The sequence below is a fragment of the Budorcas taxicolor genome, chromosome 14 (genome assembly GCF_023091745.1).
Source record: "Budorcas taxicolor isolate Tak-1 chromosome 14, Takin1.1, whole genome shotgun sequence".
In the NCBI taxonomy this organism is placed as follows: domain Eukaryota; kingdom Metazoa; phylum Chordata; class Mammalia; order Artiodactyla; family Bovidae; genus Budorcas; species Budorcas taxicolor.
Window position 1 is genome coordinate 57650488 of NC_068923.1, and position 27193 is coordinate 57677680.

General features: G+C 42.5%; 1 long non-coding RNA gene across 1 annotated transcript in view; it reads right to left on the reverse strand.

Moving 5' to 3' along the window:
- The window catches only part of LOC128059097 (uncharacterized), a 57301-nt gene extending 30614 nt beyond the window's left edge, over positions 1-26687 (reverse strand). The window contains exon 1 of the long non-coding RNA XR_008200582.1: positions 26630-26687. This is a non-coding gene — a long non-coding RNA (uncharacterized LOC128059097). The remainder of the gene's footprint in view (positions 1-26629) is intronic.
- Between the last annotated feature and the right edge of the window lie 506 nt (positions 26688-27193).

A 27193-nucleotide genomic window follows, 5' to 3' on the forward strand; every position in this document is an offset into this window, starting at 1 on the left:
TGCAGTCCATGGAGTCACAAAGAGAGACACAACCAAGCGACTGAACAAAAACAACATGTGTTTCAGATAAAGTTTTATACTTCACTTCATAAAAGTAAGATCGTTCTTGATTCCTTTGTAGCTTTCTATTGCTAACATTCAGTTCAGTTCAGTTCAGTCGCTCAGTCATGTCCAACTCTTTGCAACCCCATGAGCTGTAGCACACCAAGCCTCCCTGTCCAACACCAACTCTCGGAGCCCACCCAAACTCTTGTCCATTGAGTCGGTGATGCCATCCAACCATCTCATCCTCTGTCGTCCTCTTCTTCTCTTGCCCTCAGTCTTTCCCACCATCAGGGTCTTTTCCAAGGAGTTAGCTCTTCACATCAGGTGGCCAGAGTATTGGCGCTTCAGTTTCAGCATCAGTCCTTCCAATGAATATTCAGGATTGATTTCCTTTAGGATGGACTGGTTGGATCTCCTTGCAGTCCAAGGGACTCTCAAGAGTCTTCTCCAACACCACAGTTCAAAAGCATCAATTCTTTGGCGCTCAGCCTTCTTTATGGTCCAACTCTCACATCCATACATGATCACTGGAAAAACCATAGCCTTGACTAGATGGACCTGTGTCGGCAAAGTAATGTCTCTGCTTTTTAGTATGTTGTCTGGGTTGGTCATAACTTTCCTTCCAAGGAGTAAGCATCTTTTAATCTCATGGCTGCAATCACCATCTGCAGTGATTTTGGAGCCCCCCAAAATAAAGTCATACTGTTTCCACTGTTTCCCCATCTATTTGCCATGAAGTGATGGGACCAGATGCCATGATCTTTGTTTTCTGAATACTGAGTTTTAAGCCAACTTTTTCATTCTCCTCTTTCACTTTCATCAAGAGGCTCTTTAGTTCCTCTTCACTTTCTGCCATAAGGGTGATGTCATCTCCATATCTGATGTTGTTGATATCTCTCCTATCAATCTTGATTCCAGCTTGTGCTTCTTCCAGCCCAGTGTTTCTCATGATGTACTCTGCAGAGAAGTTAAATAAGCAGGGTGACAATATACAGCCTTGATGTACTCCTTTTCCTATTTGGAACCAGTCTGTTGTTCCATGTCCAGTTCTAACTGTTGCTTCCTGACCTGCATACAGGTTTTTCAAGAGTCAGGTCAGGTAGTCTGGTATTCCCATCTCTTTCAGAATTTTCCACAGTTTATTGTGACCCACAGTCAAAGGCTTTGCTAACATACATGATATTTTTATATTATATAAAACAATTATGTAAATGATGATATATCCTATAACTTTCTGAACTTGTCCCCAGGTAAATTCTGGAACTCCCTCTTTGTTTTATCAATCAGTCAACAGCATTCTGCAAATATGCAGCAGGTACCGTAATACATGTCCTTGGGGCAGACTATAAACACGGCTAAGCATTTATGGAGCTCTTGCTGTGTGCTGGGTATATAGTAGTTTTTTAATTTCTCAAAACATTCTAAGAAAAATTTTATTATTTAGATGAAGTCAATGAAACAGAATATGTCACTTGCCTGAGATCACACGTTGGTAAATATATCTTAGGATCTAAACGATTTCCGATCAGTCCAGCTTTAAGATTTATGCAGGTGTGAAAATGTCAATTCCTGTGTAACAGTGATTTTCCTCTCTAGTTGGGAGTTTTCAGGATTGGTTGAAGTGTCACCCTGGACCTCAAGTCAGCATCACCTCTGGCTTTTTGATGAGTGCAGGCAAGTAATAGACCTGCTTAAGTCTCTGTTTTCAAACCACAGTGAAAATGCTGCTTGTTCTATCAATTTCACAGGCTTTGAAAGAAAAGGGAGAGGATAACAGCAAATTGGGTAAAACATCATAATATGTAGATGAAGTGCAAACTGTTCTAAAAATGCAGGTATTGATCCTTACTCTGATTTGGCAGTGTCTGTGACAGTCATCCTGTTTTTATCTTCAGTTCATTTAAGAATCAATTCAGCAAATGTTTGATTGGTTATTATGAACCAGTTTCACCACCACCAGATGACACCACCCTTATAGCAGAAAGTGAATAAGAACTAAAGAGCCTCTTGATGAAAGTGAAAGACAGTGAAAAAATTGGCTTAAAACTCAACATTCAGAAAACTAAGATCATGGCATCCGCTCCCATCACTTCATGGCAAATAGATGGGGAAACAGTGGAAACAGTGAGAGACTTTATTTTCTTGGGCTCCCAAAATCACTGCAGATGGTGACTGCAGTCATGAAATTAAAAGACGCTTACTCCTTGGAAGAAAAGCTATGACCAACCTAGACAGCATATTAAAAAGCAGAGACATTACCTTGCCAACAAAGTTCCATCTAGTCAAAGTCATGGTTTTATCAGCAGTCGTGTATAGATGTGAGAGTTGGACTATAAAGAAAGCTGAGAGCCGAAGAATTGATGCTTTTAAACTGTGGTATTGGAGGCGACTCTTGAGAGTCCCTTGGACTGCAAGGAGATCCAACCAGTCCATCCTAAAGGAGATCAGTCCTGAATATTCATTGGAAGGACTGATGCTAAAGCTGAAACTCCAATATCTTGGCCACCTGATACAAACAACTGACTCATTGGAAAAGACCCTGATGCTGGGAAAGATTGAAGGTCCGAGAAGGGGATAACAGAAAATGAGATGGTTGGATGGTATCAACGACTCGATGGGGATGAGTTTGAGCAAGCTCCGGGAGTTGGCGATGGACAGGGAAGCTTGGCATGCTGCAGTCCATGGGGTCACAAAGAGTTGGACATGACTGAGCAACTGAACTGAACTATAAACCAGTTTCAGTGCTAATGCTCAGACACTTAGTCATATCCAACTCTTTGAGATTCCATGGACTATATAGCCTGCCACGCTCCTCTGTCCATAGTATTCTCCCAGCAAGAATACTGGAGTGAGTTGCCATTTTCTCCTCCAGGGGATATTCCCAACCCAGGGATCAAACCTGTGTCTCCTGCATTGGCAGGTGGATTCTTTACCGCTGAGCCATCAGGAAGCCCCAATCCTAGACACTGGGGAAATAAACATTAATATGTTGTGATGTCTACCTTTAAGGAACTCATAATCCAAATGGAAAAGAGAGACCACTAACCAGGCGACCATGATCAAGTGTGAGCTGCTCTTGATAAGGGATACTCTAATGAAGCATTCAGTTCAGTTCAGTTGCTCAGTCATGTCTGACTCTTTGCGACCCCATGAATTGCAGCACGCCAGGCCTCCTTGTCCATCACCAACTCCCGGAGTTCACTCAGACTCACGTCCATTGAGTCAGTGATGCCATCCAGCCATCTCATCCTCGGGAATGCAAATAAAGGACCCCTAAACCAGAATCGACAGGGCTGGTTGGACAAGCAGGGCTAGGTGCTCAGAGGAAGGGGCAGTTGAAACCAGAAGCAGGAGTTAAGTCAGTTAAGGGATTCAGGAAATACTTTATGCAACATTTAAGGAACTTTGAGTTGATGCATAGTTGGAACACAGAACACACAGGAAATTGTAACAAATGAGGCTAGACAGACAATCAGGGACCAGATCACTAAAGACTTTGTATCCACGCTAAGGAGTTAGTGCTCTTTGCTGGAGACCACTTTTAGAAAAACTAATGAAGAATTTTAAAGAATGGCAGGAATAACTCTGCACCTTAGGTAATTCTCCCAGCACCAGGGTAGAAAATAACAGTTCCGGCTAAGTATGGCTGAATGGAGACCAGTTAGATAACCTTAAAAATCATGGGCTATACCTCATCCAGGTGGTAAGACTCTTAAGAGAACGGCAGAGGGATTTGAAATTCAAAGGCAGATTCAGTATTTAACAGACACAGTGTATAAACCTTGATGACCAGGCACTAAGAAGAGTGAAGGATACAGAGGCATCAGAGGGACTTCCTGTTTTATTTGCCAGGTCTACTGAAGTGGTGATGGAAAGACTTCAGGAAGAGATAAAATGTGGCAGAGGATAGCCTATGGGAGCAGACTGAGCAGCTGGGTATTTGAACATGTTCAGTTAGAATATCATATAGAAAATACTCATGTTGTGTCAGGCACCAAGAGGAACTCCAAAAGAAGCACTAAACACAATTCTTTTCCTCTATGGTCTGGTTAAGAATACACATATATGAGGCAATATATGTATATGTATTGCTGACTCACTTTGTTGTACGCACAAACTAACATGACATTCTAAGCAGTTATATTCCAATTAAAAAGAAGAATATACATATATGAATAAACTATTCATAGAAATAATTGATAAACACTAGGGTCACTTCAACAGTGAGTGGCCAATTTTAACAATGAGTTGTATTTACCACAGTAGTTGTATCCTAGATTACAGGGTAAACCAAAAGACCCTGACAATATTAGTTTGGACATCTGTCTGAATAAAGATAAATCCATTTATGAATGTTAAAATGACATTACTTTCTACAATGAGGCTTCAGAGAAAACATTTATTCTGAATATGATTTCACCTTTGTCAAATATGACAAATCCATTGCATCTCAGAGCAAATGTTCATGTTAGTAGCTTAGTCGTGTCCGACTCTTTGGGACCCCATGGACTGTAGTCCACTAGGCTTCTCTGTCCATGGAATTCTCCATACAAGAATACTGGGAGTGGGTAGGAATTTCCTTCTCCAGGGGATCTTCCCAACCCAGGGATCGAACCAAGGCCTCTAGCATTGCAGGCAGATTCTTTACCATCTGAGCTACCAGGGAAGCCCCATCTGAGAGCAAAGAGGTTTCAAAATGTCAGTCAATTCATCATCAAATGTTGATGTATCTCCAGAGATTCAACAATATTAGCTCGGTCCAAAATTTTATCCCTGTCAGTAAACTGATCTGATAACTGCGTTGTAAATTAAGTTCACCATTTAGCAACATGCGTTTGCACATAATACAGAAGAAACAAGAAAGAAAATTATTTGTCAAGTCAATGGTATTGTATACCATTTTGCCTAAATTAGAAGGATGTGTAATCTGATCCAACAATTCATTCTTTAATCCCTAAGTGATCGCAAAAATAGTGTCAACTTCTTGTGGTGTTGAGCTCCAATAGAGAAATCACAGGAAAACAGAGGGAGTAAAGCACAGAACACAACTTTCATCAGATCGCCCTTAAATCCAAGAGAGAGCTTCCGAGGTGGCTCAGTGGTAAAGAAATCACCTGCCAGTGCAGAAGACTCTGGTTCGATCCCTGAGTCAGGAGGATCCCCTGGAGGAGGAAATGGCAATCCACTCTGGTATTCTTGCCTGGAAAATCCCATGGGCCAGAGGAGCCTTGTGGGCTATGGTTCATGGGATCGAAAAGAGTCAGACATGACTGAGCGACTAGGCAGAGATCTCTTCAGTTCATGGCACAGGTGAGTCACGCCACCACTTCAACTAGATCTCCTCTCCTACAAAGCGGGAATTGTGAGGCCTTAACGATACACATTAATGTGCTTGAAAAATACCTGGGTTTCAACTAATGTTTAATGAATGAAGCCTCCAAGATATATACTGAGCAAAAAACCCTACAAAATGAAGAAAATAATATGCTAATAGTATACAATCTTTTTGGCACTATCAAAACTAGCTGCACAAAAACAAAACTATGTATCTGCCCCAAGCCTGCCCAGGTAAGTCATCTTACCTTCAGTGGCAGAGCCAGGAATCAAGGGTGTAGCTAGTGTTTGGGGGTAATAACCTAGCATAATTAATTTTAACTTGAAGGTGGTCATAAACTCTAAAAACTGGTGAATACACATAACATATGGTATATTAATATTACTTTGTATGCATGTACACTCAGTCATGTTCAACTTTTTGTAGCCCACCAGGCTCCTCTGTCCATGGAATTTTCCAGCAATAATACTGGAGTAGGTTACCATTTCCTCCTCCAGAGGATCTTTCCAAGCCAGGGATTGAACCTGCATTTCCTGCGGTGGCAGGCAGATTCTTTACCACAGTCACCTGGGAAGTAATATTACTGTATTACTTTACAACACACAATATGTTCTAGGACATATATGTCTATTTCCAGACGTTATAGACACTCTACAAAATCAACACAAAATGCTTTCACTGCAATTAAAGAGCCAAAGTCTCTTCCTGCTTCACAAATCGATGTTGTTTAAACTGCAGTCAGATCTTTTGCTTTGCTTCTCATTTCAAGACTGTGGCTGAAGTTCCTCTTTTGCTTACAGACACATGCTGGCAGGTGAGGGGTTGGGGGACATTTTGCTTTCACAATGCAATTGCTTGTCTTGTATGTAAGACCTCCAGCACTAATGATGGAATTGAGGCTGACCCCCATAAATAAGCAACAAAATGCCACACTGGGAAAACCTGTGACTATTATTTTGGGATCTGGAAGGGCCAGCCTTTCCCCTGGCAATTTGCAGGACCCAACAGTCAGACTTTAAGGGAGACAGAGCCCCTTCATCCTCCTAGAAGCTCATTCAAACTGGGTTCATGCCTGAGGCAGGCCATTCACAACTAGGGTACAGCATGGGTGGAGCCCGACAACCTAGGGGATGCTGGTCCTCGCCTTGGCCTGCCTGAGCAGGGCACCCAACAGAGGGGGCGTGGCAGCGGAGGGTGGGGGGTGGGCACCCTGCTCTGGGAGAATTTTTTCTTGCTTTGTTCATGCTCTTCATCTCTACATATTCCCCAGGGGCAAGGGTGTGCTATGAGCTGAGTGATATTTCCGCAAAATTCCTATGTTAAAGTCCTAACTCCCAGTGGCCCAGAGCATGACTGTATTTGGAGTTATATAGCCTTTAGAGAGGCAATTAAGTTAAAAATCAGGTCACTAGAGTGGGGCCTAATCTAATCTGAAGAGTGTCCTTATATGAAGAGGAGAGGACATGCAGATATCAGGGATCCATGTGCCAGAGGGACAACGCCATCAAGAGGCAGGGAGAGGACTGCCATGTGCAAGCCAAGAAGACTCCTCGCAGAAAACCAGCCCTGCTGGCACGCTGGTCTTGGACTTCCAGCCTCAAGAGCTGTGAGGATATACATTTCTGTTGTTCAAGCCATCCAATCTGTGGTACTCTGTTATGGGAGCCCTAACAGACTAATAATACAGGATGCCTTCCTTCCCCAAAGTCTGCTGCTGCTAAGTCACTTCAGTTGTGTCCGACTCTGTGCAACCCCACAGATGGCAGCCCACCAGGCTCCTCTGTCCCTGTGATTCTCCAGGCAAGAACACTGGAGTGGGTTGCCATTTCCTTTTCCAATACAGGCATGCATGCTAAGTCCCTAAATTCAGGCCCACCCAAAATTTATTATGAAATTAAATCTCCAGATAAATACACCCAATATGCCATCACCAGAAGAAAATAAAGCGGGAACCTCCCTCACACTCTCAAATGGAGGCAGGTGGGTCACACTGAAGTCAATGTGTTTTCATGCCAGCTTTTACACAAGATCTCTAATTATCAGTGTGCTTTCCACACAGCAACCCTCCTCCACCTCGTCAACATCATTTGCACAACTCTTGGTTCAAGAGCCACTTAAGAAATAAATAACTCATGGCAACTGAAAGCACGATCATTTTCTGTGAGGAATGATGGTTGGGTTTCTAGGTTTACGGTGATTAAAAAAAAAATGCTACTCCTTAAACCTCTTGGCTTCTTTTATGGGGGGGGGGGGGGGCGGGGAAAGGCAAAAAGAGACCCAGAAAGAACAATGAAGATCAAATCTCTCCTTTGTAATATACACACCCCTCCCAATTCCAGGACTTAAAATTCTATCTTTAAGAAAGAATGTTAAACTTTTCCTCCAGAAAAGTCAGCAAAAATGGACATTTCTGGTTCTGTCCCAAGATGGGATGTACTGGATTTGCAAGAAGGACCATGTTCATTCATGAGATGATTAACCTGCAAAAGATTTCTGAAATTTTGCAGAGCTGTTCTTCCCATCTTCACGCAGGCAGCACTGGCTACAAATAAGGGCAGACTACTTTGCCAGTCACAACATGCGTGAGCAGTATGACCTTGGGCCAGAGGCTTAATCACATTGAGTCTGTTTCCCAATCTGTAACCCAGGGAGCATACATTCCTTTTACAGAGCTGTTGTAAGAATTACGTGGGATAGTCAAGTAAGCAGAGCCCCTAGACATAGTATTTCTCAAAAATCAGGTCCATGGACTCCACGCATCAGACACCAGAGGCTTAATGAAGTCTTGCTGAAGTCTTGGGTCCCACTCTCTGTCACTAGACCAGGTTGGGGTCTGGAAGTCAGTACTCGGAACAAGCATTTTAGCAAGTGGATGAAGGCTGGTGATGTCAGCCCTGTGAGGCCCTGTGAGTCAGGACAGAGGGCAGAAGAAGAGCCCAAGATCAGCAGTCTAGCATCAAGTCAGCAGGCTGCCCACTGTGCTCTCAGCTGGTCCCCTGGTTCCAGATCCAGACTCCAGCCTGAGGCACTAGAATCCCTGTTCTGATTCAAGTTCACCTTTTGTCCTGCTCTGAAGTGATCTTCCTAAAATACAAATCTGGTCAGGCTGCTCTCTGCCCTCCTCTGACTGCCAGAGTCTGCTCTGACAAGGCTGCTCTCTGAATTCTGGTCAGCTTTGCCTGTTTTGGTCACATGTCAGCCTAAATGTCACCTCCTCCAGGGTGCCCTCCCTAATTACCTAGCCACTCTCAGTAACATTAACATGTTTTACTTTCCTAGAACCTAATACCTGCTGATATTCTCTTGTTTATGTGACTATCTCCTCCCATGAGAAAGTCAGTGTGTGGAACACAGAAAGAACTCAATAAACGCATACTGAATGGATGAACACATTAACTAATCATTGGCCTGCAGTGCCAGCCTTGGCAAGGCTCTCACTCTGTATGCTGGAGGCAGAAAAAGTGCATTTTTCCATGCAAGACAACAACTGTGGGACAAAGTTTCAATTACATGATATCTGTGCTCAGGGGAAAGTGTTACAGAAATATAATTTCTGTAAACTGATCCCATTAAAGAAAGCTGGCCTTTAAGTCATTCCTATATCTTTACAGTAGCCCATAAAGTGAAATATTCCTTTTCTTTCTTTGCACAACTGAATTTTCCAAAAATTTCACAAGACGCCCTTAAAACAGTTAGCTGTGCATCATTAATGCCAAAATCACCTCACTTACAATTTTCTACTTACCGACACAAATAAAAGTATTGTCACAGTCTTTGGAACAAAATATCCCTTAACAAGGGGAAGCAGTAGGGTCCAGAGAGTATGGTAGGCCCACTCCTGTTATAACTGTTCTCAGCTCCTTTAGACACTGCGGGACAATGAAGCACAGTCCAAAGGATCCTGTGTGCTGCTCCCAGAAAATGGACGTGCATTCTGACCACAGCATGTCTCGAGAAGAGGCTGTATAAAGAGACCTTTATAAAGAAACCTATTCGAATGCATTTCTGTCCAACTCCGGGACTCATTAATGCGTAAGGAAAGATTTCCGAGACGCATAGGTGCATTAAGAATGAAAGCAAACTCTGAATAGATGACAGTTCCATTTTAGTACCAGCTTCCCCTCTCCCACTAATTCAGAGAAATTACATTCTATACAATAGTTTTCCAGCAAAGACCCTGCCGCCCATCTTTCTCGTAAAGGAAAGGCAAAGTGCAAGTCTCCACTTGGGAACTTTAATAGGTTCTCCTGCGTGTGTGATTGTGGGGAGTGAGTTGCAAGTGAACTGGCAGCAGATGAGGCAGGAGGGCGCCTAGTTTCGGTTTACAGAGTTACACAGAGGAAAAAAGAAAACAGCTGGTTGCAAGGCTGGAAGCGAAAGTTCTGAAAGGAAATCAGGCCCCTGGGTGCCAGCCTCATGAGGAGATAAGCGCAGGCTTCACCCGAAATGGTTTCTGGCCTGCAGAGGCCATGCGGCCACCAGGATATACTCATGAGAACACGGTTTCAGGGGGAGAAGTCGTCACATCAGCTGGGTGTGTGCAGCTGCCCCGTATAGACATCCACACCCTGAGCTGAAACCCACCATAAACCGGGGATGTTGCTATTGTTTAGTCTCTTCCTGTCCTTTTGTTAAAAGCAGTATTTTTCAAACTATAGTTGATTTACAATGTTGTGTTAATTTCTTAATTTTTACTATACATCAAAGTGATTTAGTTACACACACACATATTATATGTATGTATGCTGCTAAGTTGCTTCATTCGTGTCCGACTCTTTGCAATCCCATGGATTATAGCCCACCAGGCTCCTCTGCCCATAGGATCCTCCAGGCAAGAATACTGCAGTGGGTTGCCATTGCCTTCTCCAGTATGTACATATATGTACACACACACAAACACACACATCCTTTTTAAATACTTTTCCATTATGATTTATCACAGGATATTGAACATTGTTCCCTGTGCTATACAGTAGGACCTTGTTGTTCATACATTCTAAATATAAAAGCCTTTAACTGCTCACCCAACTTCTCACTCCATTTCCCCCCAACTCTCCCCCCTTGGCAACCAAACTTCCCTGCTGGTCCTTCTAGTGATTCGATGGCTTGTTACCAATAACAATAAACAGGTGTTGCCGCCTCTACACAGGTGGTTCTCAGTGATGGCTACACTGAGAACCAAGCACCAGCCTGGCAAAGCTGCACCCTCCCCCTGGCACTCCCCCCGACCACAGTATGGTAATCGGTAATCACAATTACTAGAGGCAAGCCCTGGACATCACCAAGGACTAAATCTCTCCAGGTTGTTAGTCACTCAGTCATGTCTGACTCTTTGTGACCCCATGGACTGTAGCCCGCCAGGCTCCTCTGTCCATGGGGATTCTCCAGGCAAGAATACTGGAGTGGGTTGCCATGCACTTCTCCAGGGGATCTTCCCAACCCAGGGATCAAACCAGGTCTCCCACACTGCAGGCGAATTCCGCAGGCGATGTTTTTTGCAGTCAGCGTGGAGAACCACTGCTCTAAAAGCCGCTGGAGAGAGGGAGAGAGACACATAAGAGGGATCAGAGGGTCCACTCCAACAGAAGGGGGCAGCATCCTCACAGCACAAAGAAGGTGGGGGGCATGTTTAAACGAGGAGATGTAGCAGTAACAAGGTGGGGCCCTTGTGTGCTGTCAGCCCTTTGATAACAGGAAATGTGGTAACAACAAGCAATGTTTGAAAACTCAAGAAAGGAAGACGCCTGGCACGAGAAGACAAACTTGTCCTGGCTAACCAAGGCAGAACGAGTGGGGCTATTTAAAGCTGGGAGATAAGAGAGAAAACGAATCTTGGGAAGAGGTTGTAAAACTTGTGAGGAAAGTGTTGGCTGAAGCTGGAGAAGGAGGTGTCAACTAAGATGCTCCAGAAAGAAATCTACGCTAGAAAAGGCGGGGTGCGCACTTCCACTGCCAAACGGTAATGACTCAATACCTGTACACATGGATGGTTCCCCTTTAGACAGAAATTTTGGTGTCACCCTTGAAGCAATTAAGAACTGTAAAAAAAAAAAAGAAAGAAAGAAAGAAAGAGGCAGCAAATTACAGCATGTGCCCACTAACTTTGGCTCACGTTGCTCTGTAAGAACTTAGTACTGCCTTGATGTTTTGAGCCTTAGAAAAGCAAAATTCTTGGATGTCCCTACAAACGTGCAATTTTTCGCTAATGCAACTCTATACCCTCTTTTTTTTCTCATTTGCAGAAATGGAGTTCCCTTGTTTATAAATGGGTCCCACAGTCTAGAGCACAATTCTGTTTATGTAACACCACTGTAAGGGCATGCTTGCTCACATGCCACAAAAGCAAATGTACATGTTGACCAAAATACTCAATGCTCATTCTACAGCTCATTCTAAAGGAGAAGGCCAGCTAAAACCCACTGCCATCTCGGTTACAATTTCACCACTGGAATCTGGAAATTAATAGAGATGTGAAATTTATGGTTAAAAGACTAACAAGGTTTGCTAAATGCCATTAGGCAAATAAAAAAGATGATTATGCAGGATTTTAAGCATTCTGGAACAAGTCTGAAATATCTTGCTTTAATGGGTATCCTCCTTCTAAGTTGTGATCCCAGTAAAGACCCTTATGTTGTTTTCTTCCTGTCTTCCTTTCTTAGCTTCTAAATATCTTCAAGAGAACTGACTCCAGTGGATTCCCTACCTTGGCTTTTCTCTTCTCCTTTAGGTGTTCAGTCTCACAGCCCACGATTTTGTGACAGGTGTGATGGTTACCAAGCATGAGTCTGGGGTTGCTGCAGTGATGTCTACCATTGTTACATTTGGATTTTCTTCAAGGCCATCTTTTCTGACCCTTAAAAGCTATCTTCATCCTCTGGGACCCTGGATCTGGTGGAGGAGGGGCTGGGCTAGATGAACATGGCTACAATCCAGGCCTAAAGCAGGGAGGTGAAACCACAGACATAAGAGAATGTGGGTCTGGCTGGCCATAACACATCCATACCTGGCCCTCATCCACTGAAACTGAACAGCTAATCTGGCATTTTGTCAAGTCTGATGGGAAGTTAATGATGTGAAAGAAAGACAAGTATACCCATGGCTAAGCTGTATGAAGCATGTATGTGGCAGAGAAGATGTTGGGGGTGGGGCTGAAGGAGGATGGGACAATTGTTTTTGAATGTAATATCCTGGACAGGTTCACAAACCTTTAGCCACAATTTTAAAATGCAAAATTTTGTGAAAACAGAGTGTCTTTGTTATTTTGCTACTAAATGAATTTGTTCCAAACCCTGACCTGAGCTGACAAGTCTTTTTCTGTCCAACTAAATGAGAATATTCATCTACTTTGCTGTAGAAATGGTTGTGTCTCCCGTATGCCACGGGAGTATTACCTAACCTATAGGATGCAAACTGTATTCCCTTTCTGAAAGCTGGATGGATTCTAAAAGACATTTGGCCCCAGAGTGTTGGGCTAAAGAACTGCTGACCTGCATACAACTCCTCAGACAGGTGAGTTCTCCAGATTTAAGCCTTGTATTATTTTCCCACATCATGCAGGTGTTTACCAGATCTCAGCTTTTCAATGATTTCTACAATATTATTTTAGTAGACCCATTTACAGGGAACTAAACAGGACAAAGCTAAGAAACAGGCATACCATGTATGATTTCAGATATGCTGCCTTAAACACATGCGCTCATCTTTTCCTCTGTCACCTTTTTCACAGTCTAAGTCTGGGAGTTCTGACACTGAGCATCCCCAGTCTGGGCCATAGCAGGTGTACTATGCAGGTAGTATGAAAAACATGATGCTGATTTTCAAAAAGAAGCTATCAAACTGTGTTAATTTTTGTAAAAATGTTTAATTCTTTTAAAATTTTATGAAAAAATTAATATTCCGGGGCATCCCTGGTGGTGCAGTGGATAGGAATCCACCTGCCAATGCAGGGGACATGGGTTTGATCCCTGGTCCAGGAAGATCCCAAAAGCCGTGGAGCAATTAAGCCTGTGTGCTACAACTACTGAAGCCTGTATGCCATAACAAAGACCTGGCGCAACCAAAAGTATCATTAATTAAATAAATTTCAAAAATTAACATTCCAAATAAAATGTCCATAGATGTGTCTTTTAGCAAATGGAGACAGAAAGTGAGACAGAGAAGAGAAAAAAGACATAAAGATTAGCTCTTGCCTGGGACTGGCAGTGAGAATGCAGAATGAACACAAAGGGGCACAAGGGATCTTTCTGGGGTGATGGAAAAGCCCTAAAACTAAACTGTGATGGAAGTCCCATAACTCTATCAGTTTTCTACAAATCTGTGAATTGTACACTTAACATGGGAGAGTTTTATGTCATGTAAATTATACCTCAATGAAGATGTGGAAAAACTAATCCTAAATGTTGGGAGTAATACTGTTTATGTCAACACCTCTTCTTTTGTCCTGATGTTTCAAATTAACACCAGTGCAAACAGGGGAAGAAGGATGCAGTAAATGAGATACATTCCTGATCATTAAGGGAAAAGGAGAAATTTTGCTCCCAAATGACTAACTTAACATCCAGACAGCAGAGATGAGTTCTTCTAGATATTCCCCCACATTTAGCAAATGAAATTGAAATTATTTCGAGTTTAACATGCCATGTGTGCCTCGCTAATTACAGCATACATCACATCAAACAATAGTATTTTGTTTACCATTCATCCTGCAAAGAAGGCGGAAACTCCTGAGGATGATGTCATGGTCTTCCCCACATTTTCAGGACCTAGCAGGTGTTCAATATATGAGTTTATTGAATGGAAGGATCTCTTCATCAGAACCACTGAACACACTTCCATTTGCTTGAACAATATAAAGCAAATTAGAAAGACATTCCCTACTTTGCAGACCAGGGTTTCCCAAGCACAGCACTGTTGACATATTGGCCCCGATAATTCTTCCCTGTGGAGGAGGGCTGTTTGGTGCACTGTGGGATGTATAACAGCATCCCTGGCTTCTACTCGTTTATTAGATGACAGCAGTAGCCCTTGCATACCCCTCCCCGCCCCACCGACCCCCACCCTCGCCCAACAGCTATGACAACCAAAATGTCCTCTGGGTGGCAAAGTCACCCTTCCTTGAGAACCACAGCTTTAAACAGAAAGAGTATATTGAAGATCAAATCAAACTGTTGTGTTCACGTTTCAGCAGTGCTTTTCATGTTATTACTTCCTAAAGCCAGTGAGAACATCAAAAAGAAAACGCATATGACTAGCAAATGATAATTCTCTGACCATGGGCCTTGGCATTTTATGGGGAGAAGAAAAGAAGTTCTTTTTAATTTCCTTGTAAGTGTGAAGATGCAAAAGGCTTGTTCTGATCCAAGGCTGACAGTTTTCAGGATACGCGGAGCTGGAAAAATCCCTATGAGAAGGGTCCAAATGTCAAATGGCCTATGGCTGTAAAACAGTATAAAAGCAGCATGCTCTTTGCCAGCACTGGGCTGTTTATTATGAACTGTAGCTAGGGGAACAATCTTGAAAATGCTATTGAATATTTATTAAAAGAAAAGATCTGCAATAATGCAGGTCCTGACCAGCTGCTATTAGTAAACCACTCAACCAGTTGGAAAGGTTAAGAACTGTGGTGGCAAAAACCATTAAGTGCAAGTCTGATCCTTTGGCATTTTGTTTTTTCTCAACCACCAGTGCTTAGCAATCCTCTTCCATACACCCTGGCATAAAATCTGAAAAGCTGTTATCCATATTGTATGCTTTAAATGAGTCCCTGAACATTTCAGTTTCGACTCTTACTTTGGAGATATTGGGAATTTCATGCTGATGTTAGACACTTAAGATGTGTATTTTGGGCAAAATGACTATAATAAAGTACAGCAAAGAAAAAATTATATTACTTGACTGTGTTTCGTTATCAAGATTCATAATACTTTACTGCAAAGCATCATTATTTTTTATTTAGGAAAACAGAGAAATACACTCCTAACCTCAACACTAACAATTTAGGCCCTACTAATGACATCGTTGGTTTCAGCCACTTCTGGATTTATCAGTCTATCACATATGAGAAACGGCTATAGCAGACAGTTTAACTGTCAATTCCTAATATCTGAAAAGGAAGCATATCTTTTAAGATTATGTTTGTAAAAATATTTATATCTCTGCATGTCTATTGGCAAACATGAGTAGGTTTAGGATTCTGAAACATTAAGCATATAATTCCTCAATCTGCTAAGAGAAAGAGCATTCACAATATGCAAAAAGCCCTCTATTCAAACAAGCTGTGACTGTATACATAACTATGCTATTCAAATTAGATTACTAATTCAGACATGTTCTATCATGTCAAGTAGACACTAACATAAAAAAAATTCAACAGGAAGAAAAATGAGGTAAGGCAAACTTAATTAGTCTCTTTAGAAAATGAAAACTCCTAGTACATAATATTAAAATACATACTTATGGAAAGATCAGTAGGATTGCAGCTTACTCATCTTGGTGGTGAGTAATAAACACAGTATTGTCAAATCACCTCTACAGGATACTACCTCTGTGCCCTGGATTATCATATTTGCATTTGGATGAAACTAGGACACATGAGGCATGAAATGGCTAAACTAAGTTTCATTTTACCTCGTTTGAATTTCCTCACATATTATTATAAAATGCACGAAAATCACACACAAAATACAATACTATTTGATATTATTATTTAAATTCTCATATGCCTATATTGTAATTTCTCAACTGCAATGGACTAAGGCTACTATAATACACCACATGTAATGATAATTACTAGAACTAATATAGTTGCCTAACATTTTTATAAAACTTAAAAAAATTTATAAGTGTATGGTGATTTTAAAAAATCAGCAGTAATAATAAAGAATCAACCCACCAAATGCCACAAATGTATAAGCCCTTTCGGATTCAATTTTTTTCCACTAAAGCTAAAACGTAAAATTGGCACCATGAAGCTTGAAATTGAGATTTAAAGATAAGCACTGGTACCAGCATTTGCTACTTGCTAGAAATTGCTTTTATCTGAAAATTGCTATTTAGCAAGGCCCACAGATATTTTTTATGAAATAAATGTAGCATCATAAACTTTTCAAACAGCTGTAAGATTCCATGAACATTTCATGATTCTAAACATTTCTATATACTAATAGTTAATATCTGCCTTAACAGTAGCAAAATTAGGTAAACTTCTGAATATCTGAAGCTAAAATACAAGTTGTAAAACTAAAATAGGCCCTTTCGATTTATCCTGCATAATTTTACACTGCTTAAGAAAATGACAAATGCTTTAATGCTTTGGCATTAAAAGGGGAACATGATAGCTGCTTTGGCAAGATAAAGCAAGCTACATCACTTAATGTATTTGGAGAATTCAGGAATGATATTATAAAAGGAAAACCAATAGTTTAAACTTAATTTGACTGAATTATATCACACACACACATACTTTTCACCTACAAAGGCCATTATAACAATTGAAAAACACATTTCCATGATACCAAACAGCAAGTTTAACTACAACAGTTTTACAGTTTAAAATGTTGAATGCTTTTCTTTTTAAACTTGGTTGCTTTTTAAGAGCTTTTTAAGATAATGAAAGAAAAAGATGTTTGTCTCTAAAAAAAGCTTTCGCCCAGTTGGACTTGATTGCATACATTTGCATAAAGAATCTGTGGTCCATCAAATATAAAGACTGCAGTCAATATAGCTTCCACTATTGGTGCTTTGGGCAGACTAATGAAAAAAAAACTCTTAAATTTTTTTTTAAGTAGCTACCCCCTAATTTTTCTTTAGTAGCTAGTCATGAAGACACAAGCAACATAATGGAGTGGCAAGAAGCCAAAATTTGAAGTCAGAATGTCTTATTTGGGGTCCTAGGAACTCTACCATTTATTACCTGTTATCTCCCCACAGTCACCTCAGTTCCCTCATCTCTGCAATGGGAATAATTCCACCTTTAGGTCAAAATGAAAGGAGCAAGGACTGATATGCATGATATTAACTAAAACACATGGTAATTATTTTCATCATCCCCTCAATACTCCAGCTTGTCTATGACTTAATGTTGCCTGTTTCTTATAAGGCAAGTGAAAATTACAGGAAACTGTACCTACTATAGGAGAAGGCAATGGCACCCACTCCAGTACTCTTGCCTGGAAAATCCCATGGACAGAGGAGCCTGGTGGGCTACAGTCTATGGGGTTGCTGGGAGTAGGACACGACTGAATGACTTCACTTTCACTTTTCACTTTCATGCATTGGAGAAGGAAATGGCGACACACTCCAGTGTTCTTGCCTGGAGAATCCCAGAGACAGGGGAGCCTGGTGGGCTGCTGTCTATGGGGTCGCACAGAGTCGGACACAACTAAAGCGACTTAGCAGCAGTACCTAATATATATCAAATAATCCAGTGAGCCAAAAGGCTCATTAATAACTCTAACGAGATTGGTTCAAAGGTCCAACCCTCCAAAGATGCTGTAGCCATGAGAAAAACTTATTTTTGTAAACTACCAAATGATGGGTCATCATCACTGTCCCTTTCAGCGTGCTCATCCATAGGCATGACCAGACGTGCCTATTATGAGAATCAAGAATTTTATGTGCCAAGAAAGTAATTCTTTCATTCTTCCCACTTTCCCAAGTGCCCATGTCCTGCTGTTAACGAAGGAGAAAAATGAATGAAAAGGGAAAACAAGAAATGACAATTCTATGCTATAAGCAGCTTAAGATCGAAGATCATGCTTTATTCATGATTTTATTTCTTATTTCTTTCCTTTACCCCACTCCCCATCCCTTTTCCACACAGTAGGTTCTTAATACTTCTTCACAAGCCTTGAAAGCTATATGAGACACAGTCACTGTCCTGTGTGTAGTTACAAGTGCATTAACAGTCAGGCTGTTCCTCTGCTCTCTGCCTTTTCTTTGTATTTCACTCATTTTGTCACTTGGCTCCCATTCCATCAAGCACCTCATTCCACTTTGCCTCTGGCTTCTACCACGTTGTGTCCAAGCACTTGTAGATAACTTTTCTCACTTAATCTTACTATCCCCCCATCTCCTTTCCCTCTGCCTGCCACCTTGGCCTTCAGGCTCCTTGGAAAAGCTATGCCAAACTGAGACAGCATATTAAAAAGCAGAGACATTACTTTGCCAACAAAGGTCCATCTAGTCAAAGCTATGGTTTTTAAAGTAGTCATGTATGGATGTGAGAGCTGGACCATAAAGAAGGCTGAACTCCAAAGAATTGATGCTTTGAACTGTGGTGTTGGAGAAGACTCTTGAGAGTCCCTTGGACCACAAGGAGATCAAGCCAGTCAATCCTTAAGGAAATCAATCCTAAATATTCATTGGAAGGACTGATGCTGAAGCTGAAGCTCCAATACTTTGGCCACCTGATGTGAAGAGCTGACTCATTAGAAAAGACCCTGATGCTGGGAAAGATTGAAGGCAGGAAGAGAAGGGAATGATGGAGGATGAGATGGTTAGATGGCATCACTGACTCAATGCGCATGAGTGTGAGCAAGCTCTGGGAGATACTGAAGGACAGGGAAGCTTGGCAAGCTGCAGTCCATGGGGTTGCAAAGAGTCAGATACGACTGAGCAACTGAACAATAACAACAACGCACCTTCTCAGTCAGATTACAACTTCAACAACAACTCCAAATACATAGAAGATTTGAAAACCTGTATCTCCAGCTGAGCCTCTGTCTTAAATTCTAGAACCACAGGCCTGCGCAACTGTCAACAGAATCCCAAGCCCTCGATGTTGCGCTGGTCCCCTGTATCATTACACAAATCCACACCTGAATGCATTATCTCCCCCTACAAACCACGTCATCCTTTGTATTCACTATCAGGACTTTTGTATTCACTATCAAGAACAACTCTGTCCTTTCAATCACTCAAGCCAGAGCTCTGGGAGTCATCCCTAAAGTCCCCACCCCTTCCTGCTTCTCTTCTCCTTCTCTGTCCCTCCCACCTCCCCATCAGTCTGAGTTCAGATCTTAAATCCATACTAGGGTTCAACAGCTTTTGCACACACTGCTTTTTTCCACACAGCCATCCTCACATCCCATCCATTCTCTACAACACACCAGACTGATCCTTGTAAAAGAACAGCCTGAAATGCTCAAATTCATCTGGACCAAATACGGCCTACAAGACCTTTTCCAAAGTGGCTCCAGCCTCCACTCTCCGTTTCCAGCCCCACCTACTGCCCCTCACGTGCACCTGCCACAGGGAAAAACCAGCTGTCTCATAGACACACCACACTCTTTGGCGTCTTCACTGCACCATTCTCCCTGGTCTCTCTGCTCAGAAAGATTTTTGCCATCCCACTCCTCCTCAGCTGCCTGGTCCCTTCCAACTCACTCTTTCAGACTCAGACCCTGCCCTATTCCCTAGGGGTAAGTCATCTCTTTGGAGTCAGGTACCCCTAATAGAGCCCAGCATCTTTTACATACTGGTTAAAACTGGAGTTAAGCATCATTTCCCCTCCCAAGACTGAGAGTTTTGAGAGATGTGAAAGGAATCCTCTTACGTCTGAGGGTTCATTATCTAACACTATGCCTTGTATATCAATATATATCTGGTGAATGCATAAATGAGTAAAAACCAGTCCAATTAAGTTTGACTCAAACACTGCCAAGCTGCTAGTGGCTGATTATGTGTGAATGAGAGGCTCACAGCTCTTTTCAAAAGAGGTCATGGAAAATATCATAAGGCCACTCTGGCTGCAATTCCCAAGTATTGAATACAGAAGTCGTGGTGTTCCCCTGTGTGGCCATGTTACAGACTGGCTCTTTTACAGTTTTGTTTTTTTTTTAAATTGTCTTGTGTGGTTTTATTGCCTGTGATCTATAACATGCACTACTTCAACATTAAAGTCTCCCAAAAGCTTCAGCAAGTTCATCCACACAGGGGTGATGGAAAAGTGAGTATGGGTCAGGGTGAAAGGCCAGAGTGAGTGGAAGCAACATTAACAGCAATGACTGAGTCACAAATACCTCAAGACCTGAACCTCAACGACCCATCTGAATGCCCTTTATTCCTTAGGGAACAAACTCACAGGAGAGCTTCCATATGCAACCCTGGAGCTCCCTGAAGACTGAAATAACAGATGTAGCAATGCTGACTAGTCCCAGCTTTTGGTCCTTTTAGAAAATCAACTGAAGTTGATCACTTACAAATGAACACTAGAACAAAAGATGCAGGGACTGGGTCCTATGAAATTAAACCAAAGTACAAAGCTACTGTTGTTAAAATAAGACACTTGAAAAAAAATACTTGCCTACTCCATGAGGTTCACAGGGTTTCAAGTGCTCTGTAGTTTAGTAGGCACGCACCTCAATCAGGCCAAGCTTCCCTGTCCTCTACCATAAAACCCACACGTAGAAAAGTTAATTTTTCTTAAGTTTTTAATCACTCACAGACTTGAAAATTATACAGTCCTATAAAACCAAGAAGGGGGAGTAGGTTAGACATTAACATACTAAATATTATAACAATGACAACAACAAATATAGTAACTCAAAACCCAAGGGATATGAAGAACTTTTTAATGGATTTTTAATTTTTTTAATGGATTTAAAAAATTGTTTTATTTGGGGGAAAAAATGCTTCTTACAAAAGTATCGCTGCAAATTACAGAGACTCTGCAACAAATATTGGCTCCAGTGTGAAATCGTGAGAAAATAGAGGAGGTGCCGTTCATGGTAAAGGGTTTTGAAAATACTGGACATTGGTTTTAAATTCTGCCCTTTCCCGCTGCACTTCGAGTGCAGTTAGAAAGACTAGGATGCAGACACAGAAGATATGACACAATGGTCATTTTCTGAGACAACTTGCTTGCACCTTACTTTTGAGACACACATGTTCATTTACTTAAAAACCACAGTCTCGCTGTGACACATGACAACCCTACAGTAATGTTCACGGCTGATTAAATAAATTTTTGATTTACTTTTTAGAAATCACCTGAGAAAATCTCAGGTTGCTCTTTCTTGGATGAGAATGACGCAGCTGCTACTGCTAAGTCGCTTCAGTCGTGTCCGACTCTGTGCGACCCCATAGACGGCCGCCCACCAGGCTCCCTCGTCCCTGGGATTCTCCAGGCAAGAACACTGGAGTGGGTTGCCATTTCCTTCTCCAATGCATGAAAGTGAAATGGGAAAGTGAAGTCCCTCAGTTGCGTCCGACTCTTAGCGACCCCACGGACTGCAGCCTACCAGGCTCCTCTGTCCATGGGATTTTCCAGGCAAGAGGACTGGAGTGGGTGCCATTGCCTTCTCCGAATGACGTAACTATGTGACATCAAACACAGATAAAGTTTGCAAGCTTCTTCACTGCGTCCCGTTATCAGTGGATGGCTGTATGCTTCCTGTTTCACAGTGCTAACATGTGGGTTTCTTTTCTGAGATCATTGAATGAAACTAAGCTTTAAACTCTTCCTCCACAAAGATCTAGAAGACCGTGCGCACAAATCTTCAACCATCCCTTCAGTTCTCTCCCAGGGTCACTGTGGGGATGGAGTGAGACTGAATAGGATTATTTCAAGAAGCACAATACAAGACATCTATGCAACAAAGCTGGACGATATGAAGGCTCCCAAATTACGCAGTAGAACACTAGGCCTCATAGACTCCTGGGATCCACTCCTGGGTCTGAAACTCACTAATGTGCTCTTGGACAAGTGCTCTGATCTTTCTGCTTGTGCAAAAAATGATAACAAAGTAACCGCATAAGGTCATTGTGGGGATTCAAGTAAATCATGTATGTAGTTCCTAGCACAGCAGCCAGCACACATAAAGGTTCTGTGTTAGCTATTCATTCCATCCAGTAAGGATGTGGCAGACAAATCGTGGAGCTGTCTGTCCCCACAATCACCCCCACCCTCAAATTCAGCAGCATCCCAGCCTTGAGGGGCTGTCTCTACCATGTTGCACATGCATTGTTTATTTGGAGAACTGGTATCACCTTCCACGTGTTTCTCCCAGATGTCTGAGGCCAGAGCTTTAGAAATACAATCAGCCCCCAACTCTCCAAGCCTACAGGGAAGATAATTCAAAACAGGAGAGTTGATTGGAAAGAGTAAATGGTCTTCATTCATTTTATTCATACCATAATTAGCCTGCATTTCTGGTACTTATATCTTCTGACAGCTGGATGTTGGAAGAAAGTTGTCTGGAAACAGAGGTGGTCACAGAGAAGCCAACAAACGGTTAACAGGGACAAGAAATAACACTATGCAAATTCTAAAGAATTAGTTGAAAGTAACTTCTGGCCCCAACGTGAGTCACAGAAGTGACTGAGGAAGACCTGTATTATCAAATCACCCAGAGCAGAGGAACATCTGAAATGTAAAAGCACTTGAAAGAGTAAAGGGAATATCTGTGCTCTGGCAGGAGGGCTAAAACTGAAGCAGAAGATATTTCAGAGAGAGGTGGAAAGACTCAGCTGATGGCAAGGACCCTTTCTGACACCCTCCTGGAACCTTGCACCCATGGACTTTTAAATTTTTTAATTGAGATATAATTAACATGCAAAATCATATTAATTTCAGGGGTACGACATAATGAATCAACATTTGTATATATTACAAAATGGTCGAGATGAGTCTAGTTAACATCCATCACCAAACACAGTTAAAAATAATCTCATATGAGAACTTTTAAAATCTACTCTCTTAGCAACTTTCAAATAGGCAATACAGTATTATTAACCTTAATCACTATGCTGTACAGAGAATTTTTTATTCAAAAAAGCCAAGGCAGAATATCTGTCTTGAAGCACGTTTCAGTAGCAGGATACCAGGTTTAATTAAATATTAAATCAGTCTGTAAGCTGCCTGTGGCCTATGTGCCCGTGATAGCAATTACATTTTAATATCTAGAAAATGAGTTAATATTTACCAAGGGCCAGAATACTATGTAGATCTGGATGATATTCTAAGGAAGCCACAGGAAAAAAAGTAACTTTTCAATCATTCTCAACTTTTAGAAGTCAAATAAGATGCTCAACAGGCTGTGGACCAGAGTTTTAACAAAGCGCAGTCCACCAGTCCATGGGCAATAGGTTCTAGGACCCCCGAGGATACAAAATCAGTGGATGCTCAAGTTCTTTATATAAAATAGCATTATATCTGCATATAACCTTAAAGTACATTCCCTCACATACTTCATCGCTAGATCTCTTATAACACCTAATACAATCTAAATGCCACGTTAACATAAATATGTAAATGCTATATAAATAGCTGCTGGAGCAAAGTAAGTTCAAAGTAAGTTCTTGGAACTTTCTGGAATTTTAAAAAATATATTTTCAACCCATGGTCAGTTTGGATACGGAAGGCCGACTGGACAGCTCACACATGACCCCTGAAACTGCTTCCGACCACACTGTACTAAGGCCCAGAGGAAGCATGCTTATTTAACATGAAATATAAATTATTGCCATTTCTGAACAAACAGTACAATATGCAACAAAGTGTGTGCTCTCTCTCTCTCTGCCCCAGGGGTACTCTCCAGCTAGGACTGAACTCATGCTCACAGATGACACCAATTGCAGATGAATGACCTGCTTGTGGTGGTTCACTAGGCTGTGTGGATTCCACAGCTTCATCAGCAGGCAGCAAACAAACCCGGGAGGGGCGGCCTCCAGCAGGAACCCAGGAACCGCAACACACCACTCTTTTTCTCAATTCTCTGAATATATGAGCGTGAAAGGAAAAAGCAATGGAATCCACTTCAAACCAAAGCATAAAACCCATTTCACCTGCTGGTATCTCTATCGTGTGCTAAGACAGACAAACCTTTTAACGATAATTATGAGGATAATAACAGCTCCCAGTCATGGAGAACTATGCTGTGAGTTAAGCACTCTGCATACTTTACAGCTTAATGTAAATGTCCTCATCTGTAAGTGAAAGATAAGAACAAACCTATTTTATTATGTTATTATGAGGATTCCAGGAGAAGAGAAGAAACAAGCACTCGAAGTTGAGACAGCAGGGCCAAAAAGGATAGGGTTTGAGACAGACAGACATGGGTTAAAAGCCCAATGTGATTTCTATGATTTAATCTTGCTGAGTTCCAGTTTCCTCTTCTCCAAAGTGGAGATGAAGCCACCACCTTGAAAAGGAATCGAAAGAGACGATTGGTCAAGTACCAGCTGGTGTCTACATTACCAGGAGGTGTTCAATAAATGCTTATACCCTGTATCCTATGATACATGCGAATAGCTTCTGTTAACCTCTGTCTGCAGTCATTCAATCATTCAATGTCAAGAGTATCCACAGAAGCACTTCCTTTAGTAACAGTGATAATTTTACCCAGTTTAATTAAGTCAGCTTTACATCTATGAACTCATTTAATCATCATCACAATCCAGGGAGGCAGGTACTGTAATCCCCATCTTACAGACAAACACACTCAGGCACAGAGTTCAGGTAACATGCCCAGGCTCAAGGAGATGGTACCTGAGTTAGCAGCAAGTCTCCCTAGCCTGTCCTCCTAACCTTGATGTGACAGAGTATATGGGGGTCAACCTGTTTGAGCTGCTTTACTTGGATATATATCTTGAGATAAGCAATGGATGCTGTCGCCACCAACTACAATGTGTTGAATAACTTATCAACTTCTGAAATAACATTTTGTGTATTTTCTTAGAATTCCTTAAAATACTATGATTTTAAATGAGATGTCTTTTAAATGAGATGCCTATAACTAGTTCATCTTGTTCCATGTGCCAGAATACTATAAATAAATGTGCTTCTTTTTCTAAGGAGCACCTAAATAAATCTCACATTAAACTACAATCCTGAGTTTTGCAATACAAGTCTAAATCAAAAGAAGATACATTAGGGCAGTCTGAATGTTATCTGTTTTATTAAACTAATGACTTCCATACCAAAAAAATCTGAATATTCTCCTTATCGCTAATATTCATGTCTTCACAGTCACAGCAGTACTGTATGGTATTTCAAACTATCCTTTTACAAATTTAATCAACTCAAATATTAAACATCAATGATGATAATCTATTTCTCTGCTTAGGAGGAATCTCTGGGGGAACAGATGAGAGAGAAAGGTTAAAGAATTCTAGAATTCTATCCTTCAAAGTAGGACAGGGCACCTACCTATAAATCATGCTCTTTGTTTATTAAGATAATTAAGCCTAACACTACACTTAACTTACAGACTCAACAATTGTCTGGCATGAACAATTTCCACTTTTTCTAAAACAAAGGGGATGTGTTCAAAGGGGTCCTCTGCAAGCTCCCTGTACAATGCATGCTATTTTAAAACATGATTTATGTGTCTAATTCCTGGAGCTGCCTTGAAAAATATACTGGGTTTTTCCTTGCATGCACCTTATTAGGAGAAGACACTCCAATCTGAAGAGCGCACTCTGTTTCAGACTGCAGGGCGCTATATCATGTCAGCATTTTCATTAAATACGTTCAAGCTGGACCTTAAACAAATGGAAGGGAGAATCACAGCTGCAGTCACTGCAGAGAGACACACTTATCTGGCCAGGAGGCTTACATAAGAGGTGCAGGACAGTCAGGGTGAAACCGAAGTGTCATCATCTGAACACGACTGCTTTGAGATTTGCTCACATTCTTCACATAAATGGAATCACATAACACTGAGCGGATTTCTCATTTTATTTGCCTTATAGCACAAAACTGTAGGTTGACATATTAAGTTGTTTTCCCCTAAAGGATTGGGCTCTAATTAGGGAAACGTTGGGAACTTCTGCCTAGAGGGTAAGTGGGATGCGCGGGAAGCCTGGAGGCCGGAGAAAGAATGATTTAGCCTCCATCCCTGAAGACCTAGCGCATTCAGGAATATTACTGGAGTCACTCCCCTGAGGACCTGGGACGGAGGTGACAAGAACCCCCTACCTCCTGTGCGCGCGCGCGCGCGCACACACACACACACACACACACAGAGTCAAGGAGCTCGGAATGAGCAATCAGCAGCAGGCGAAATGCCCTCGGAGCACCTGTCCTCTCACAGCACATTTCCAACTGGCACGTTCAGCAGAGACTGGAGCCAGCCCGCCAGGGACGGCTGCCTCTCCCCGCGTACCCTGTCCGCGGCTTCGCTTTCTCAACTCCCCAAGCTGGAGCCCCGCTAACAAAAGGTGCTTCCCACGACGTGAAGATAATAAAAACAAACCTCCCCTTCCCGCGGCGCAACCCTCCAACTTTAGAAACTACAGTCAACTTACTGGGATGCAGGCGACAGGGAGCCTTCAAGGGGGACCGCGCTCCGGCTGCGCAGAGCCCCGCTGGCCCCGCACTGCCCGGCGGCTGCGGCGGGTGCGGGGCGAGGCGCTGCCGTTCTGCACCAGCCGCCTCAGCTCCGCGGTGCCCGGAGCCCGGCACTCGCTGGGACGCACCGCCTGGCGGCAGCGGCGACAACGAAAACTACACGGGTCCGCGTGGTCCCGAGCGCTGCCGCAGCCGCCCGCCCCGGAGTGCAGCGCTCCGAGCCCCTGGTGCGTGTCTCCGGCTCCGAGGGAATCGCGGCTCTACAAGAAAGGCGGCCGGGGAAAAGCCGAGGCGTTGCTGCCCGGAGAGCCGCCAGCCCGCTCCCAAGCGGTCGGTCACATCGCGGGCGCGGCGGGAAGCGAGCCGGCGAGCATGCACCGCAGTTCGCACTCGCAGCCGCGCCACGGAGAATGACAAGCTCAGAGGCGGTGCAGCCGTGCGGGGCGCGGGGTGCCACTGCGCATGAGCCCGGCTGGCTGCGGCACGTCACGGGGGGGCGGGACGAGGAGGGGTGGGAGGGA